At 43.4% G+C, this 14,252-nt stretch overlaps 1 protein-coding gene across 7 annotated transcripts in view; it reads left to right on the plus strand.

Annotated features, from left to right (window-relative positions):
• The window catches only part of BDNF (brain derived neurotrophic factor), a 56,888-nt gene that overhangs the window by 19,031 nt on the left and 23,605 nt on the right, over positions 1 to 14,252 (plus strand). Inside the window, exon 1 of one of the 7 annotated variants that reach the window (XM_067749566.1) lies at positions 1,552 to 1,886. The exons of 4 other annotated variants lie outside the window; for them this stretch is intronic. The gene's annotated coding sequence lies outside the window, so the exon portion shown is untranslated. Of the gene's footprint in view, positions 1 to 1,551; positions 1,887 to 2,869; positions 3,029 to 4,052; positions 8,046 to 14,252 lie in introns of those variants that run through there. 2 more of the 7 variants (XM_067749571.1, XM_067749570.1) reach the window with 2 other exon arrangements.

A 14,252-nucleotide genomic window follows, 5' to 3' on the forward strand; every position in this document is an offset into this window, starting at 1 on the left:
GCTGGGCTTCTTGGCCTCTGTCCTTCATTGCTTCCAACTAGCCAGTCTATTTCACTTACATTAAATGTTCCACAATATACTTCACCATCTGTGCTGTATGGTAGTTTGTATTGGTCATGTATACCCTCAAGTTGATAGAGGTGCAAAGCTAAATGTGTGACGCTCTAAGAATATGCATGTATTTGAATAATTTGACTATTCAGTCCAACAGTTTGCGAAGAAGCTCTGTAAGATCACACATCCTGATAACACTTCCAAGAAACAGACAGCTTCCCTTTATTGGGGGTGGAGAGAGAGGCAGGGATATTTCTATCTAGAGTTCCTGATTTATTAAAGTCTTATCTCTGGCATTTAGCTGTGTGAACTTGGGCAAATTATTTTGTGGCACTGAGCCTCAGGTTTTCATTTATAAAATAGGAATAATAATTTCTGTGACTGGTCTTTAGGAGCTCTAAAACAGCTAATATAAGTGCACTCATTTTTTAAACTGTAAACCCTTAGGTAAACTGAACTGAGTATATAATGATATTATATACTCAGTTCAACAGCACACTCTTGATAACCACAGGAGGGTCCAGGAAAGGAAACTGTTTATAAATCTTTCCCTTTCCCCAAATTAATGTTGGACTGTTTAGACAAATTTTTAAAGCAGTGAGTCTTAGCAATTATTAGGTCAAACCCCTTTGAGATTACAGAAAAAAATGCACATACACATAGAACTGCCTACCAAATTTGGGGGGAATGGGAGATTGCTATGACACTCATTTATGCATCTCTTAAGAAAGAGTGTTTCTCAAAGTGTAACCTCAGATTTTCTGCTTCCCATTTGCTAGAGGTGCTTGTTAAAATGCTAATTTCTGGACGCTGCCCCACCCTTACTAAATCACAATTTCAGGAGGAGAAATCTGCATTTTAATAGGCAACCCAGGTGGTTTTTTATGCTCGGAGGAGGTCCAAGGACTCCAAGTTAAATGCTGGGGTCTTGTTCCGTTCCTTATTCTAAATTTTAAGTTCTGTCCTAGTGCTTACGAATCGGTCGAACTAATGGGAAGAAAATTCAGCTTTAAAGCAGGAACCTAGGTAGACGTTTGAAAACGTTCGTCCAATGGCAAAATGAAAATGGTCCTCTGGACCCTGGCCACTTACATTCTCTCCAAGGGTCTCGGCTACCTGCAACTAAGAATCCGAAAGACTGCTCTTCTGCTGCGGGGGGAGGGGCGCGAGGTGAGGATTAATTGAGCCAACTGCCCATCCCCTACACACACACACACACACACACACACACACACGTTAAAACAGGCTTTTTATTTATCTTTGCTGCCCAGGTTCTTTATTAAAAGGGTTGTTTTATGTGTGTAAGTTTGCTAGGGAGGGAACTGAAAACATCTGCAGAACCATGCAATGCCCTTTAACGGAACTCTTCTAATAAAAGATGTATCATTTTAAATGCGCTGAATTTTGATTCTGGTAATTCGTGCACTAGAGTGTCTATTTCGAGGCAGCGGAGGTATCATATGACAGCGCACGTCAAGGCACCGTGGAGCCCTCTCGTGGACTCCCACCCACTTTCCCATTCACCCGGAGAGTGCTGCTCGCGCAGCCGCTCCCCCAGGCGAGCTAGCATGAAATCTCCCTGCTGCCGAGATCAAATGGAGCTCTTCGCTCAGGGGGTGCGAGTATTACCTCCGCCATGCAATTTCCACTATCAATAATTTAACTTCTTTGGTGCAGAACAGAAGGAGTACATACCGGGCACCAAAGACTCCCCCCTACCACTTCTTTTTAACCAAAGGGAACGTGAAAAAAAGAGTCTGGGAGTTTCGGTGCCGAAGTCTTCTCCAGAGCAGCTGCCTTGATGTTTACTTTGACAAGTAGTGACTAATAAGGTGGGTTTCTTTTCTTTCTTTCTCTTGCCGTTTTTCTCTGGTCGGCTAGAAAGCGTATGGCTTGAGTGAGGTCTGTCATTGCCTCGGCTTCCTGGCTGGAGCAAGTAACTTGGTGTAACGTTATCTGGGGGCGTTCATTAATAAAAAAATGCCGTTATTATCTTGATTGAATTCCTATTAGGCAAACTCCGGAGAGGTCAGTGCACGAACTCTGTTTAAGCCGCGGCGTGTTTAAGGTAGCGGAGTAAACCAGTAGCCCCCATGCTCCATGCGATTTCATTGTGTGCTAGCGTTTTCAAGCTCCGTCGTGCGGGAAGGTGCGGGAAGGTGTGTCCATGGCCCGGGAAACGTACGCCCTCTCCCTCAGAACTTGGGTGCCGGGATGGGGCGGAGGGAGTTGCCGAGGAGGGGAGCAAGACCCTGGGGGCTCTGGATTCGCGCTCGCTAGCTCCCGCCCCGGCGCGCACAGCCTGGGTTTACGCGGAGGGCGCGGGACGCGGGGTTCCCCGGGGCGGGGGCTAGGTCGCCTCTCAGAGCCGCGGGCGTGGCGCGCGGGTCCAGTTGGGTCGCCCCAGGGACGGGCGCAGGGCTTGCGGGGCCACGTCGCGGGCCCCCAGCGACTGGCGGAACGGGGCGCGCGGGCCCGGGGAGCTCCGGAAGCCCGGGGAGTCCCGGAGGCCGAGCGGGGGCAAGGGAAAGGCGCGGCGTCCCCTTTAAGCGGCCGCCCCGCACAGGTCTCGGTGGCGCGGGCGAGCTCGGGGGTGGGCGGGCGGGGGGCGGCGCCGTTTGACCAATCGAAGCTCAACCGAAGAGCTAAATAATGTCTGACCCGAGCTCGAGGCGCAGGCTGGAGCTCTGGGTCCCCGTCGCCGCCGCGCCGGGGCGCACCCGCCCGCTCACCGTCCCGCGCACCCCGTCGCGCCACGGGCTCCGGGGCGGGGCCGAGGAACCGGCCCGGCGCGCCCCCCACCTCCTCTTTGAGAAGCTTTGATGAGACGCTTGAACTGCAGCTGCCACCCGCTGCTGTGGGGCCGGCGGCGAGCGGCTCCGCGACGGGGACCGGGGCTGGGCGCAGGGGCCAGGAGCGGGCCAACGATGTGACTCCGCCGCCGGGGACCCGTGAGCTTTGTGTGAACCCCGAGGTAGGCGAGCATCGGGCGTGGGTCTTGGCGCGGGAGCCGCCGGTCCTCCGGCGAAAGTTGGCTGGGGGCGGGGGGTCCTGAAGTTATGGGAAGAGGCCAGAACTCCTCCTTTCCTCCCTTGCACGAGTCCCGAGAAGGGGAGACTTTGAGTTGCTCCTTCGGAGCTTTCTCCTCCCACCCCACGATCCAGAGGGGCAGCCAGGACCCCCGAGGGAGAGGGACGCCAGGAAGCCCCGAAGTGGGGGAGAGAAAGCCAAGAGGAGAAGCAGAGCTGCGCGATGGGAGAAGACGGCGCCCCGGTGTCCCCCGAAACCCTTCCCCAGAGGCCGTGAGAGCGATTTAGGGCGCCAGCTGTCGGGGGCCCCGACTGAGGTGACGGGCTTGGGGCTGAGATGGGAATCTTTCCCATGGGCTGGGAGGTCCCCGCGCAGATTTCGGGGGGCCCCTTGCTCCCTCAGCCCGCATCCCCGTCCGGGCCTCCAGCCGGGCTGCACACTGTCACCTGCTCCCCAAGAGTTGAGATCAAAGCGGACTTATCCAGGTCCAGTACCAGTTTATCTCAGGAAACCTGAGACACTGCTGCAGCTCGGACGTGAAAGGGGCTGCGGGACTCCGGGGCTAGTTGTGCCCACACCTCTCTCCATCCCGTGCCCCTCCCTTGAGGCACCTTACAGGAAAGTAAAAAGTTTTGACTTTCGGGGGCTGGGAAGGAAGTGTGTGTGTATTGGGGGGGGGACAGGTTGTGACTCGGGTAGGTCTCTGGGGATGCAGAGCCGTGAAGAGTAAATGGGTGAGTGAGCCGTGCCTGGAAAGAAATAGCTGAGGGTTGGAGGCATTTTGCTCGACGGGCAGAGAAGGGGAATTGCAGACCGGTGGCACCCCTAGGAAAGAAAAGCCTTGGGGCTGCTGGGGTGAGCTAGAGTCACTGTTGGAGGATGCTGTGTTTGTGTGGAGCGGGTGGAGCGGGTGGAGCGGGGTGGAGGGACTCGGTTCGAGGGGCCCGAAGGAGGTGGGGGGTGGGGTGGGGAGAAAGGCTCTAGGGAAGGTAGAGGGTGCCCTCTGCCGGCCAAGCTGCCCCGAGCAGCTGCTGGGGGTGGGGAAGTGGTAAGAGACGGCTTTGCGGAATCCCTTCAGTAGCTGGTAGGAGGGACTTGTTGAATGACGCTTCTGACTCCCGACTCGGATGAATTTCGACTGGTTGCGCCTCTTTGGCTCCAATGCAAAAAGTTTTCCTTGAGCTGGGGGAGCTTTGACAGGCTACGGTTAGTGGTGTGTTAGGGATTCCTGGATCTCATTTTAGTGTCCTTCAGGGATCTTAACGCTTACTTCTCTACGTCAGCAGTAAACAGCGAACGTTTTCTGACAAGAATGCAGGAATGTTCTTGGCCAGAAGCAAAGAAAAGCATATTTCTGAGTGTTTATTAATTCTAGTACAGTTATCTTTTAAAGCAAAGCCATATGTAATTGGGAACGTTGATTTTTCACTGCATATAAGACTGCATATTGATTTCTAATAGGATATAATGTTATTAAATGAGACCTTCAAATTGGCTTGACTTTTGGGAAAATACCCCTTCTCCTTTAATTTTATCCCCCCCAAATCTACTTTTTATATGTTCGTTATAAAGTCAGAGGCTTAAAAGTATATTTGTATATACTTATATTTTTTGCATTTTAATTTATTGAGGTATAGTTACAGATTTAATTCATCTAAACATGGGACCCCTCGATGTTTACATTATTTTTTAGGTTGAAGGGTTCTGAGATTATGGCATGTAGCACTTCAAATTATTATTATTATAAGTAATAGATCACAAAGTTTTGACCCTGGGAACCACACCCCTTTAAAACAGCCTCTAACTCCTGTTCCTTGATTTTGCAAATACCTTGCTTAAGATTCTTCTTTTGTAAGTTTACTGCTGGACTTGCAGCAGAGGTAAGAGAAAGGAAAGAGACACTTGTTGAAATGTAACCATACCTTTACTGGAATTTAAAACACATTGGTTACCCTTACTGGAATTCCAGGGCCATAAAGTCGTTGTCTTTTTTTTTCTTCCACTTTATTTTGCAAAATGTGATAAATGTTGGTAAATATAGACCGGTACTAAGTATTATGACAGGAGAAGCACTGTGTATGTAGAGCTATTTTAAGTCATTACAGAACGTTTTCTATTTGTGAATGATATAAGCAGAAAGAAATGATTTCCAGATAAACAAGACTTACGTACATGTTTTGAAGCATTAGAACATTGCAGACACACTTAGACATCACATTTTTTTTTAAGGAAAATAACAGAGTAATTTTTCACATACCTTTGGAGCCTTTCATTGCCTATTCAGAGCTGAATTAGTAACTGGAAATCTTGTTTATTTTAAGATGATATTTAAGGTCTTTTGAGATTTATAGCAGGTCAACATTTGAATATCCAGAAAATAAAGCATTTAGGAACTCTGTTTTAGGATGTCTTTTCAATAAGTGTAACTTGCAAACAGAAGGAACTAAGAAAGTGATCATTTGCCTAAAATGCAATGATCTCCTCGAATGATTCATTTATACTATGTGAGTCAATTGCCTAAATCTCAAAATGGCCACAGAAGGGTGGGAAGGTGCTGGAATATTGCTGGTTCATTTTGATTCACCAGGAGAGAGGGAAGTCCTGTAAATAATGCAAATTTCTAAAATCCGGGCTCAAAGTCCTTGAGTTTCCTGTTTAATAGGGGGCACCATTAGAATGTAAGTTATTCTCTTCTTCCTGGAATGGTTAAGAGTCCCAGCTTTTCAGTAGTCAAAAGGCATATGATTGATAATCTCATTTCTTTGCAACATAAATAGCTCTGGTTTGTAACTTAAACACACACAGCAAGCTGAGCACACCCACCTGATAGTACAGCAAAGAGCTTGTTTATGTTTTTGTACATTTGTCTTCAGAATCTTCCGTAAGTATCCAACACCTCCGCCACCACCCAACTTGGGTCACACACATCCATCCACAGCCCCTACATGCAGGTAGTGAATTTGTGGAATGTAGCAGCCAGCAGCTTTGGGTCTCAACCATAGACTTAATCTTCTACTGAGCTTCAAGAATATTGAAGATGTACACAATGGAAAGGTCATATACTAGTAGTTGATTAACATTTTAGGTTTTGGAGGTTAGTCCCAGAGTAGACAGAAGAACGATTTTAGACTGGTTGAATGAAAACAGCATGGAGAAGTATTGAATATATGAAAGCTCAACTCTGAATACGTTTTAAAATGAGAAGCACTGCAATTTCAGATGTCCATAATGCTGAATTTATTTTAATGGTTGAAACATAATTTTCAACTTTCATCTCCCTGTGTAGAAGATTTGTTTGTGTGAGGGGGCTAGCCTAGCCTAGCCCAAAGCATGTGAATATCTCCCTTTAATAATAGGGTAATTGCTAACTTGTCTCAACTTGTTGTCAAACAATTGTTATGGAGCACAGCAGTTTCCACTAATTGCAAAATTGCTGCTTAATTGAAGGACTCTCAACCATCTAGTGCAGCCTTTCAGCCACTGGCAGCCTCTGTAATCTCAGGCTGTGAATTGCATTTTAATAGAGGAAAGGAGGAGAGAATTCCGGGGAATTCTAGGTTTAAAACAACTGGCTGTTGTTCAATGGAGGAAGAAGTCATTTGAACGTTAAGTTGCATTGTGATAAATTTTCTTTGTCAGGATGAATAACATGCCCAGATCAGCATTTAGAAAGTGAATGAGTGAACTTCTTGGTTACACTCTGCATCCGTTTACTCTGTTTAGGATGGAGTAATGCCAAACAATAATTGATGTTGGCACGTGAAATCCGTATGTCATTTGTATGTGGGGTTTAACCCTAGGAGACAGAGGAAGGCATTGGTATTTTTAAGCTTAGACAAGCGTCCTCAAAGTCTCCTTAAACTTCCACTTAAGGCATAGAATTACTTAATCCTAAATCATTTTATACTTTAAATGCATCTCTGACTTTCCAGAATACTTATACTAAAGGCTTAGAAAAGTCATGGACCCATTTATTAAATATATGGAATCATTATTGATGATAGACACGAAACAATGGAGCTCACTAATATATGGACTTTGGAAAACCTTTTTGGGGGTGAGGGAGTGGCAAATGGGCATGTTTTCTAAGTGAACTGGAAGGTATTCTTATTTCTGTAAGAAAAACATGAATAAGAAGTATTTAAATGAAAGTACTCAAATTCAAGTACAAACTCTGGGACACTTATACTCTTGGTGAAATAAATCTGACCCAATAATACTGGATGCTAAGAAGTGACTCATTGCCTTGATATCTCATCTATATGTTGCCTAAAGTTTGAGCATGGTTCCATTAGATGAATTGGGGACTGGGTGTAGAACAGGAGAGTGACTGGGGGGAAGCAAAGTCAATTCACAAGCTTCAGTGACAGCCATAATAAAATAAAAGTTTATTTCCAAAGAGCCCAGAGAATAATGAATGTTATGCAGTTTTCCCCAGAGGTTCACTTGAAAGAACTTTTCATTGGTTGTCACGGTAGTAATGTCTTGATTTTGAAACCTCACAGAACCTAGTAGCTCTTAAATGTGCTTTCATCTTGGTTCCTTTGGTCTGACTGAAGCTTTAAGACGACCCTCTGTGTTTTTGACATGCCCCTGCATTTTAAAGGGATGAGGCAGGCAAAGGAAGATTCTTTAAATCTAAGACAGCATAACTAGGAAATCTGTAAAATCATATGGTAGAAAAATCACTTAACTTCAAGTGGCTTATTAAAATCAAACTAGAAGGCAATCTTTCCTTTAATTACAACTAGTATGTATACAATTAAGATTTATGTGATGGAAATGGAAAGAAGATAAACGGACAGTTTCAAGGAATTTAAGCAACTCATCAAAAGTTGAAGTAATAGCGCCACCTAGAGAACAAAATCACCAGCTTTACCAGCCAAACAGCTCATTTGCCATATGAGCCATTTTCTAAGACTACAGTTACTAGGATTGCCTTGGCACCCTATTCGGATTTGGTGAGTGTATGTGCGGGGTGGGGGGGGGGGGGCAGGGAGGGGATGGCTTAGGATGCACTTCGGATTGTAGATGAGATTTTAAAACAGCCAGATCCATACCCATACCTCAATACCTACACTAAGTCCCTTTAACATTTTAATATTAGCCAGATGTAGAATAACCTGCCGGGAATAAAGGCTGGCCTCCTTTTTAACATTTATTATTTTCAAGGATATATGCTGAAGCATTGAGTACAAAGGTTCTGATTTTATTTACTTGCTACAGGCAATTCATTGCCCTTTCTGAGATATAATAACACCAAATAAATAGAGTAGAGAGACCTTAAAAATGTCTTTGATCTGTGATGATCTCATTTTAACTTTAATGATTTGAGAAGAATTAAGAGTAAAATAAAGGGTCATGTATGTGGCAAGACTTTAAACACCAAAAAAGTAAGGGGCGGGGAAAGGACAAGGAGAAGGCAATTTTAAGAGTTGCCTCAACCTTAGAATAAATAAAGATGTACATCTGAGCCAGCACCAAAACCGGTAACAGAGCCAGGAGCCAATAATTACAAATTAGCTTAAAATTCTTTGATGACAAAATCTGCATTTCATTCATTTTTGCATGCTTCCACAATAGTATCCAAAATGATTCTGGTAGCAGAAGAGGCACTTAGGCAAATATTGTTGAACGAACAAATAGATTGACTAATAGTTGCCTCAGATTCTGACTAGCAATGTGGGCAATGAAGAAACTCTATAATTAATAGAAAAATGTGTATTTGTTTTGCTGGCAGAGAGGCAGAAATTGGAAGAAATAAATGTAATAATAGTTTTGTTTTTCTAGTATGTATTATAACTGTCCTTTAGTTGGCTTAATTCTGAAATTTCTTATGTACAATTTGGCTCACTCGTAAAGTTGTCATGTTTGGACCATATGAAATGTTAAAGCTGATTTAGACAGTAGCAACTATAAAGCTACTGGTGGGGGCTTCCCTGGTGGCGCAGTGGTTGAGAGTCTGCCTGCCGATGCAGGGGACGCGGGTTCGTGCCCCGGTCCGGGAAGACCCCATATGCCACGGAGCGGCTGGGTCCGTGAGCCATGGCCGCTGAGCCTGCGCGTCCGGAGTCTGTGCTCCGCAACGGGGGAGGCCATAACAGTGAGAGGCCCGCGTACCGCAAAAAAAAAAAAAAAAGCTACTGGTGGATTTTCGTTTAAATGTTTTCAGTTTTGGGGTACTGGTGGGCGATGCCAGTCCTTGTGCTTCAGGGAATGGAAAATGGTATATGTTAAGTTGGTTCCAATTTCTGGTAAGCAGTTAACCAAAGAAAGTCATTATATTGTCTGTGTCATGCGTAGAAGCAATCAGGTGCAGAAAACTTTACTTTTCAGGAAAAAAATTACTAAAAAAAAAAGCTATATATCTATAGCTTATGCGTACATAGAGAGAGATGGGGGTGCGGTGGGAGAGGGAGAGAGAGAGATGGACGGAAACTCCTTGAATAACATTTTTGCCACATGGGATTTGGTCTAATCGCTCTTGGTTTGGAGCTGTTACCATCAGCATTTGCTGCCTTTTCTGATACTTGCTTTCTGCTTTTGAAAACGGAACCTGTGCTCAGATTGAAACAAGTTTTTCTATCTTTTCACATGTTCATCTGTTTCTTGAATCATGGGGAGTGTTCTTAAACACAGATAAATTTCTTTTACATCACGCAGAATCTGAAGGCCGAGAAATTTGCTTCATGCTGCGGGCAGAGATGCTTGGTGGAGTCCCAGGCCACATTCCTAGAGCAGACTGGTGAAGGTGTTGTCTCTTACGCAACATGGGGAGAGCACATCCAGCATTCACACACTGTCTGATAATGTATCTGAAGTCACAGATGATGGGCTTATCATTCTGAAACATAAAGCCAGCAGGCATTCTGTTGGATGATAGAACCTGGATCATTTACAGTTACTTAAATGTAAAATACTGTGGTTAGGTTAAAAGTCAACTGTATAAATAGAGAGAATATGGAGTTGAGACAAGGTTTTGGGCGCTGACTTAGACTGTACAAAGGAAACTCAGACGTTTTAAATAACTGCAGGTTCAGTGGGAGCCAGTGGGTGTGTGTGTGTGTGTGTGTGTGTGTGTGTGTGTGTGTGTGTGTGTGTGTGTGTGTGTGTGTGTGTGTGTGTGTTGGTGTGCGGTGGGGGGCTTTGGACAAAGCTATTGTGGTTTTGGTCTGTACTAGTAGAAGCCTAACACGCAAATGGAGAAACTAATAATTTCCCCCCATTTCTAAAGTAGACTATGTATGGAATATCTTCAGTTTAAGGAACTGAAATAGGTTGCTTTAGGTCCAGCATTGACAAATTGGTGTATATTGAGATCATTATGATCATGATGTATAGGAAGTTGGAAACCATTGGCAAGTGAGGAATGGCTGAGGGAACTTGGAATGGGTGGCTTGGGGACAAGGAAACTTAGGCTGCAATGGTGAATGTATTCTTTCTCCCTTAGGTAGTCTAAATCACATGATGGGAGGTACCTGGAAGGCTGGGTTAAGAAGGATTCTGGAGCTGTCCAGGCTCAATGAGAATGTTCTGTTTCTGCCCGCCATGGGTAGAGTGGCAGCATGTGTGACATGTTTTTGACGTCCTAATTTAGAGGACAGTCTTCACGAGTGTAAAGAACTGGCACATGGAGGAGGGAGAGGGTTTTTTTTTTATGTTGCCCCAGACAGCAGGTCTAGGACCAGTGATATAATTTAGGCACTGTACGTAGTATCTAGAAGAACTTTCAGTTCCATTTAATTAAGCAGATATTGCAGGCTCACTGCATACAAAGCACTGTGTTGAGGGAATTATGATCTAACAAAGAAAAAAAGAAGCTTCTTTGGAATATGATCAGTTTCCTGTTATAGATGTTTAAGCTGAGGCTGAAACCCATTCAGAAAGGACAGCTATTAACATGGGAGGTCAGAGTTAGGTATATTCTGAAGTACCTTTGTACTCCTAAGTTTTTCAAATATATTGATCATATCATAGGTACGCTCCTTATTTTGAGTTCATATACAATCCTAATGACGATCATATGTTTCTGTCTTTGGATCCTCTACCTGAGATAGGGGCCGTATCATGAACTGAGCATCAGAAATCCTTCTCATTTCTTTGCAAAGTGCTGGGCTTTTACTTTTTTCATGCTTACAAAAGTAATTATTTTTCCTTTGGATCAGACAGAATGGAATGTTTAAAAAAAGAGTCCTGATCAGATTCAGATGCCCAAATTGCTTAAGAAATTAGCTTTTGACATTAGATTTTTTAGAGAGTTCAGCAACTGAACTGAAAAAAACCCTCAACATTCACCTTCCCCTTCTGGGAACTGCAGAATCCTCAGCTTTCCAAAGAGTTTCTTTTTTTAAATGTAAACTGTCAAAACAGTGGACCCCTCCCCCAACCCCTTCAGGCTCCAACGTGGATGGAGTTAACTTTTTTTTTTGTAACTTATTTTGCTCTTCTGTAGATCATTTGGAGATTAACCAACATGGAGATGTCATTAAAATGCAAGTTTAGACCCTAGGTTGCATGGCCCACTCCTAGTACTCATGAATATTTATTCTTCATGGTCTCTAATACTGCTTTCAAATATTCATATTGTCAGTCATCAAAGCAAGCAGTTTACCGTTTACATCCCCCTTAGAGCATCACATATTTTATATATAGTTCATGTTGCTACATGTATATTTTCTCCTGTTTCAAAGCTTTTCTTTAAAAAAAAGTAAAAGCATTACATGCAGGGAATGATTCTTTTATTTATTAATTCATCAAGTGTTAATTGAGTGCCCAGTGGGTGCCAGGCACTGGGCTAGATGGATCCATCCATCTTCAGATGCCCCTGGATAAGGAACTCCATTGATTCTGCCAGGTAAGTCTTCCATTACCTCTTCATATACTCACTTCAAAAGAGTATTTTAAAAATCTATTGAACAAATTCTCTGAGTCATTTCAGAACTTCCTGCCCACCCTGTATTTTCAGTCATAGATTGTAATATTTTGGAAGAATTTATGTCACTTTTAAGAGATTAATCTTTTTTTATATATATAACAATCGGGTATCATTTCATGTTCAAATTAAGGCAACAAAAATGCTTGTTAGTGTCTTAAACATTTTGCTATTATTTGAGGATATTTCAAGAGGAACTCTCATTTATTTATTTATTTTTGGGCTGTGTTGTGTTTTCGTTGCTGCCCGTGGGCTTTCTCTAGTTGTGGCGAGTGGGGGCTACTCTTTGCTGCGGTGCGTGGGCTTCTCATTGCGGTGGCTTCTCTTGTTGCAGAGCGTGGGCTCTAGGTGTGCGGGCTTCAGTAGTTGTGGCTTGCAGGCTCTAGAGCGCAGGCTCAGTAGTTGTGGCGCACCGGCTTAGTTGCTCCGCGTCATGTGGGATCTTCCCGGACCAGGGCTTGAACCCATGTCCCCTGCATTGGCAGGTGGATTCTTAACCACTGCGCCACTAGGGAAGCCCTCAAGAGGAACTCTTGTAATGATGCTGGTAGAAGCCACAGTAGAAGGAGAACTTCTGGACTAAAGATGCTGTTCATTTCCACTGATGTTATGATGGATTTTTTTCTGTACTTACAAGGACATGTTTGGGCCTTTTAGTATTCAGGAGTGTGTCTTTTATTTTGCAGTGTTTATAAACCCTGTGTGTTTCCTCCCTAAAGAAACTAAAAATGTGAAAATGCTTCCATTTACTAGAAGCTGGTTTCATGATTATGCTGAGTAAGAAAAAGAAGGAAAAATCAGTGTAGTAAATACTATATTGCCTTTAAACGTTAGTCAATAACATGCTTAAATGGTAATTTTTTTAAGAGTTTCCTAAAACCACTTTTCAATCCATTGGGTTGGTCTCCTTTCACTGTGAAGTCAGGAGGTGTTTTTGCTCAAATACATGGAATAAATAAGAATCCGTATGTAGTGTTTGTGGATCATGTAAATATGTCAATGGAACTAGAGCACAGTTTGGTACCATCAACTCAGAAATGTTTAGCTTCTTGATATACTGAACAAGGAAGCAAATTTTCATATTCTCTTGTGAATCTCAAAAAAAAAAAAATCACAGGATCAGGAAGTGGTAATACCTCCCATTTTCCTTCTAATACCAAACCTATAGCCACATTTCTAACCTTCTCCTTCACTCCTGAGCAGGGCAATCAGAATAAACCATAAATCCATAAATAAAGAAAGAATAAGCCATAAATAAATAGTGCCAGGACTATTCCATTCATTCTTTGTTCTTTGAGACAAAATCAGAGGGTTAGACACAGGTCCTCTAACCTCCAAATTAGTGGTATAAATGTAAATAAGTACATTGTAGGACTTTTTTTTTTTTTTTTCCTGTAATACAGCCTTAACTTAAAATCCCAATGTGTAAAACAAAAATAAGCAGAGCTGAGTTAGTTGAACTGCAGGTGGGAACATCAGTGTCCTGTCTCCTTGACCTCGATTTAGCCCCTTGCAAGAAGCCTCTCGACACTCTTGTCTGCAAAACCCAGTTGGAAAACTGTTGTTCTAGAGAAAAATCAATAAGTGGAAATCCCAAAGTCTTAAATCTTCCTTCCTTCTTCACGAAAATCACTGTCCCCCTGCCCGTTCCTGTGGCCATTCTCTCGCATTGAGAGTTGTGTTCATCCGCTTGTTTAAATTATTCATGGATGGTAACTTGGTAACATAGATACGGGTATGTGACATTTTCCCCACTGCATAACTTTTAGAAATAATCATAGACGTGTAACGGCTGAGAAAAAAACGGTAAGGTGACCTTACCTTAAAGATTTTATTAATCATTGAAATTTATCACCATTAATAAAATTTATTTTAAAATGTTCTTCCTAAAATACCAGTATATTTTTCTGGTTTTCACATCCCTGGCAATGATTTTCTTAAAACTTTGAAGTGTCTATTATTCCAGAGCATCTGATTGTTCTTCAGAGTTAGTCTCATCTAAGAATTTAGGGGAACCCTCGCCATCACTGTTCCATGCAGTATCAGAGATTTTATATATATATATATATATAAATTTATTTATTTGTTTGTTTTTATTTTTGGCTGTGTTGGGTCGTCATTGCTGTGCACGGGCTTTCTCTAGCTACAGTGATCGGGAGCTACCCTTCATTGCGGTGCATGGGCTTCTCATTGCGGTGGCTTCTTTTGTTGCGGAGCACGGGCTCTAGGCACCCAG

This window comes from Pseudorca crassidens, chromosome 9, assembly GCF_039906515.1.
Source record: "Pseudorca crassidens isolate mPseCra1 chromosome 9, mPseCra1.hap1, whole genome shotgun sequence".
Taxonomy (NCBI): Eukaryota; Metazoa; Chordata; class Mammalia; order Artiodactyla; family Delphinidae; genus Pseudorca; species Pseudorca crassidens.